The sequence below is a fragment of the Cynocephalus volans genome, chromosome 2, assembly GCF_027409185.1.
Source record: "Cynocephalus volans isolate mCynVol1 chromosome 2, mCynVol1.pri, whole genome shotgun sequence".
NCBI classification, from domain to species: Eukaryota; Metazoa; Chordata; class Mammalia; order Dermoptera; family Cynocephalidae; genus Cynocephalus; species Cynocephalus volans.
The window spans coordinates 48872700-48879105 of record NC_084461.1 but is presented as its reverse complement, the minus strand read 5'-3'; the positions used below and the strand labels follow the sequence as shown (position 1 = coordinate 48879105).

The 6406-nt window shown below is 44.4% G+C and overlaps 1 pseudogene; it reads right to left on the bottom strand.

Moving 5' to 3' along the window:
• Positions 1-308: 308 nt before the first annotated feature.
• LOC134370496 (chromatin assembly factor 1 subunit B-like) lies at positions 309-3177 on the bottom strand (annotated as a pseudogene).
• Between the last annotated feature and the right edge of the window lie 3229 nt (positions 3178-6406).

The following is a 6406-nucleotide window of genomic DNA, read 5'->3' as shown; positions in this document are numbered from 1 at the left end:
GAGGATTTACTGATTTTCACATTCGTTAATGTTGAACTGCTCCAGTTTCAGAAACTCATCAGAAAGAAGATTTAGTCTATTAAAATGTTCACATCCCAAGTTAAGATGGATACTGAATACAAGAGTATACATATTTCTGAAGAAAAGTCAGTACACGTGTATCTTCTGTTACACAAATCAATTGTCAATGTCTGTTCTGCTGTGTGGATTGACAGTGGCCTTGGGCATCTGCCTTCGGCCTCAGCTCTCGCCTTGCTCATGGGGGGCTCCCAGACCTGGCAGGCCTTCAAGAAGATGTTGAGGTTCCATCAAGGGTCTAGACTTTGGGCACTTCCATTGTTTTCACCAAGTCTGGGCTGTTTCAGCTCTGGATGACTGCCCTGAGGGTCTCCAGACATCTCTGACTGAATTTCTTCTGTGGAAGAGTTGGGAATTATGCTGAGTGGTACAGAATTTGGTGAAGTATCTGTCTTTAAGGGTATTAAGTTTATTCTCTGGGGTATTGTTTTGCTTCAGGCTTGTGACGTGTTCAGAGTAACCCTGAAGGACGGTGGGCTTTTGTGTTTTGACGACTGGGCTATTGGGTCTTCTCCTCTGTTGGCCCTATCAAGGAGTTTTGACACCAGGACTGATTGAGTGAGTGTCCTTGATTGCTCCTGGGGCTGGAGATTGTCTGGCTGGAGGAGGGGTTGTGCAGGGACTGCTGGGGTCTTGGATTCTGCAGGTGGGGTTTCCCTCTACTGGTCCGGGTACCGGCAAAGACCATTGGTTCATCTGACTCTTTGTTCTCTTTGTTGTCTGAAGAGTTCTCATGTTCAAAACTGGCTTCTTTTTCAAAGGAATTCCAAGTTCATCTTTCTCAAGTGTCACAAATGAACAATAGCCATCCATGGATGAAATGGCCAGGAAGGCCCTGTCATTGGGCCATAAAATATCACTCAGGGTGTGGTAGTGTATATTAGACATATAACTGAAAGGGAAAGGCTTCTGGGTGTCATATAGAAGCAAAGAGACCTCTGAAGACATAGCAAACATGAGGCTGTAGGGCAGACTCATCAGCTCCAGGCATGGCTGTTTCCACCACTGGCCTGAATTCAAGGTGGACTGGACAGCAGTGAACAGCAAGTGTTGCTTTTCTAGGACATAGAAGATGAGCAATTGTCCTTTAAAGATTTTTTCTGGAGAAAACATAAGTTGTATTCATTACGTTTTCACCAGATTCCACATATCCAGCTGGTGTGAGGAGCAAAGACCTGACCTGTCTCCCAAGAGTCACATGACAAGGCAGAGACAAGCCTCTGTCCCAAGGAAGGGTTGACATGCAGGCCAATCATGGTTCTACCTTTTCCCTGGAAGTGATTGAGATATCTCTGTCCATTTCATAAATTTTCACACTTAGAAGAAGATTGCTGAGGACCCAAGGAAGGGTTGACATGCAGGCCAATCATGGTTCTGCCTTTTCCCTGGAAGTGATTGAGATATCTCTGTCCATTTCATAAATTTTCACACTTAGAAGAAGATTGCTGAGGACCCAAGGAAGGGTTGACATGCAGGCCAATCATGGTTCTGCCTTTTCCCTGGAAGTGATTGAGATATCGCTGTCCATTTCATAAATTTTCACACTTAGAAGAAGATTGCTGAGGACCCAAGGAAGGGTTGACATGCAGGCCAATCATGGTTCTGCCTTTTCCCTGGAAGTGATTGAGATATCTCTGTCCATTTCATAAATTTTCACACTTAGAAGAAGATTGCTGAGGAGCTTCAAATGGGTCGACAATGAGTGGAATTCCTTTTTTTCCCCCCTTGGGAAAAATTTCCATGGTATACTAAGAACCAGGAGTGAAGGCTGTTTCCTCAAAGATGTCACATATTACTGGGGAAGGAGAGAAATGGACCATTGTTGGCAACTTTTGACATGACTTTCTTCCTGGAGGATACCTGTGTACTTTTAAGAAATTTGATGATTCTCAGATCTTATTATTTCTTTTGGTTACAGCATCAAACGTCTTGTTCTAAGTGACAGCAGAGAGGAGTTAAACATAGACGAAGCTATAGAGAATTTGTGAAGCATGGTTTATACTACAATAAATGGAAGTACGTCTTGTTTAGGGGTGCTGCTGACTGTATGGAAGTATGTCTTGTTTAGGGGTGCTGCAGACCCAGGAGGATGAAAGTCATCATTTGGGAAATAGCCTGAGTATTGAAGGGGGCAAAAAATTCCTCCCTCTGGCAGCTTTCTTTTTCCAAAGGCAGGAAAGAAAAAGAAAGATGGTGCAGGGACACAGCGGCACCCCTAAACAAGACACACTTTCATTTATGGCAGTATAAACCATGTTTTGCAAACTCTACAGCTTTGTCTATGTTTAGCTCCTCTCTGCTGTCACTTAGAACAAGACATTTGAGGCTGTAACCAAAATAAATAATAAGATCTGAGAATTGTGAAATTTCTTAAAAGAACACGGGGATCCTCCAAGAAGCAAATCATGTCAAAAGTTGACAACAATGGTCCATGACAGAAGAGTAGCCCCTATTTCTTTCCTTCCCCAGTAATACTTGACACCTTTGAGGAAACAGCGTTCACTCCTGGTTCTGAGTATACCATGGAAATTTTTTCCCAAGGGAAAAAATAAAAAAGAATTCCACTCCTTGTGGGCTCATTTGCAACTCTTCAGCAATCTTCTCCTAAGCAGAAAAATTATGAAATTGACAGCAATATCTTAGTCACTTCAAGGGAAAGGGCAGGACCATTATTGGCCTGCATGTCAACCCTTCCTTGGGACAGAGGCTTGTCTCTGCATTGTCCTGTGCCTCTTGGAAGGGACTCAAGCCAGGGAATAAACCTGGAGGTTCTGTGAGTCTTGTGAACTTTGGTTTATCCAGTAATGGTGGGGCCAGCCTCCTGTGCTCTGCTGAACTGCTACACAGGTCTTTGCTTCTTTCCTGTCGTAAGGCATGGATAAGACCCATTCTCCTCACATTGTCATCAGTCAAGTGTTTCACATCCATGTGCATTTCCTCTGAAGGAAATTCTTCACCACAGTGATTATGGAACCTTGGGAGGTATCTCTGGTCAATTTCCCTGCTACTGATCCCAACTTTTTCAGGACCTTGGATCCCAAGTATTTTGAGGCTTTTTCCTACTCCTGGGGCCTTAACCTCTTCTGTAGCACAGTCCATGGCAGTTTTTGCTTTCAGTGAGTCTCCCTTTCTCAATTCTAGAGGGAAAGATGAAACACTGGTCTTCATTGTTCTTTAATTCATAAGAGAACATTTTGCTCTTCTGCATGGTGTGGCCTGTCACATTGTCCTTCCTTCTGGGGAGAGCGTGGATATTGTTAATAGGGGTTCTCTAGTCTTACTGGCGGTGTGGTGGGAGGTAGGTATGAGGAAGTAAAGTGGGGATACGGCTGCAGAGGGAAGATGAAGCTCCCTCGGTAGGGTCTGGGCTGCTTCACGTCTCGTTTAGGGGCTGAAATCAGTCTGTTGATGAGGATGAGGATGTTTCCTCATCAAAGTGTTCTTCCCTGTTGCGGACAGATGTTGTCACCTTGATTTTGTTCTTCTTCCCTTTCAGGTTCCTTTTGTTCTTTAGCCGGGCTAAGGCAAGATGGAAAGTGCGGCAGCTAAAGCCCTCGTGGACCCCGTGCTCCACGTGCATCTGCAGGACCTCCAGACTGGGGTAGACCCGGCAGCAGGCCACGCACTTGAAGCCACTGTCCAGCGTCTCCGGTGTCCTGGCCCTGGAACTCTCCTCCGGAGCTGGAGGCCCTGCTGGGCTGTCAGCCTCCTCCTTTCTTTCCTCCTGGGCTTTGCTGTCCGCAGGGCACTCACTGTCAGTTAAGATATCCTTCGTGGACATGTCAGAGATGGTGGCTTTTGTATTGACATTATCAGGAAAGGGCATTTCTTCTACTCTTGTCTTCTTTTGTGGGGGCTCCAGTCCTTCCTCTGTATCTGACAAGACAGCCACACCCCTTTTCATTGGGACACACATGTAGTAAATTTTCATTGCCATTTTCTTTTCCTTATGTTCTGAGGACATAAAGCGCATATTGGTTAAGTGCGAATGAACAGAGGTATGTGGTAAGGAGGAGTAAGTCTCCCTTTGCTCTGAATCCTGGGGTCGAGACATCTCAGCAGGTCCAATGCAGGAGACACCTAGGAAATAAAATTTCAAACATAAGAAAACTGCAATAAGTATGTGTGAAATCTGCAGCAGTTAAGATGGCCATGAGAATATCCCATGCGGGGACATGGGGAACAGAAGCGCATGCATCTATCTCAGAATTCTGCATGTGCTATGTGCTATTTGAGGTGTGAACTCAGTGCCCCTATGTAGAGAACGAGTGTGTGGTGTGTCTCATGGAGTTGTGTGCATGTTCTGGAACATATCTGGGGAGTGTTTCCAGAGCTGGTAAGAGGGGATGGTGATGAGCGTGTGTAAGTGTCATGGGGTGTGACAGTACATGTGGACAAGTGCAGGAGTGGCACCTGCTCCTGTCAGCACGTGCTGCTCTGTGAGGTGCTGAGGGCTTGTGGATAGAGTGACATGGGTGAAAAGCACTACAAGAAAGTGCTTTCTCTTTAGGGCATATGGGTTTTCTAGAGCCTAGTCTAGCATGGGGGAATTAAAACAGGTTATCTGTGTGAGGGAATGTGAAATATTTATAGGATTAGTGCATAGAGGGGTGAGTGTGAGAATGATTGGGGGCAGAAACGAGGAGCTGAGGGTGTACCTCTGTAACTTTACTAGAGAATGAGAAAGATGGAAAGTGAAGGGATGTGTATTTGACAGAAAAAGTAAAAGGGAAGGAGAAATGGGGCCATACTTGCTATGAAGAAGTGTGTGTGAGTGCGTGTGTGATCTTGAGTCTGTGCCAATCTGAGGCAGAAGGTTCTGATTGAGTTCCCGTGCACTTGTCAGCCCTGTCTGCTGCCTCACCCACAGCTGTCCTAGTGTTCACATGTGGGAAGTTTGTGCCGAGGACCTTTGTCTTATTCTTGAATGTACATTCGCTCTGTATTTGTCCCTCCTCGGAGGCTTCAGTCCTAGTCCCGCTGCCCCAAAGCCCTTTCCTGTTTTTAATGGGAAAGTGAAGTAGGAGTGGGCTGAGCAGCTTAGGGCATCTCCTGCCCAAGCCCAGATCCCACCTTTGCATCTCCCTTACCGTCCTCATCAACAAGTACAAGCTTGCTTGCCGAGGAGAAACAGGAGAAATAGTCACAAGCAGAGGAATTTTCTTCTGCTTCCTGATCCTGGGCTAGGACCACCACACTTATCTCAGGAGCATTCTCTTGAGACTTGCAGAATTCTGGGGAATAAAGTTTAAAAAGCAGAAAACAACATTGAGATATGGATAATCTGGGGTCTTTGTACATTCATAAAAAGATATGTTGAGTGGATATATTGTGTAGGGCATCATTACTGCCCATGGGACTTGCTTTCACAGAAATTTAGGTGACGTTCCCATTCAAAACTCCAAAATATAAGTGAATAACAGTTATTAAAAATGTGTGTGTGGTGGACGTCAGTGGGATTGGATATGTTGTATGTGATATTTTTGGAGATGTGTACAGAATACTGGAAACCATGAACCTTGCCTAAAAGGCAATATGCAGTAGCTAAAGTTTAGCTGTTATTATTATTGGCTCAATTTTCTTCATGGGAAATTATGCAAATAAGGGATGTGAAGTGCAAATTTATGAAGAATTATGTATGTGTATCTATTTGTTTATACTGATATCTACACTGATAGAAAGGTATATATATAGAGAGGTGCAGATATAAATATAGTTGGATGGTAGCTAGATAGTTAGATATATAGATGCAAAGATAAAATTTTTTGGAGGGTTCCCTAGAAAACGGTCATGATGCTAGAGGTGTTCAAATGAAGACTTCACATACTTGCTCCAGACTCCTCTTTTGGAAATATGCTTCCCATTTCACTTGGGTTTCTAATCTTTCTGTCCATATCATTTAGGAGCCTTTTCCAAAGGAGAAAGAGTACATGGTACATTTCTGCCCATTGGTTGGAAACAGAGACTCTGGGAAGTCCTTGAGAGAAGGGGTTGCTGAGCGAAGGAGCTTAGCTCCAATTCTAGGTCATTATTCTGTCCCTGTTCTACATGATTCCTTCTTAGCTTCCCATCTTCTCTACCCTCATACCACTGCGATCCAGCTTGTCTTCAAAAGAGGCAGAGGATGAGTATTCTGAGTCCAAATCCTCTCCTGTCTGGATGTGAGCCTGGGTCAACCCAGAGGGTCCAGGCTGTGGACTGTTCTCATTCGATTCTATGATTCCTGGGAAAGAGAGGGAAAATTAGATATGTGGTACTTTTTTTGCATTCAACAAACATTCAAGAAGTACCATGTACAATAACACACATGGTTTCTTTTTTTTTTTTT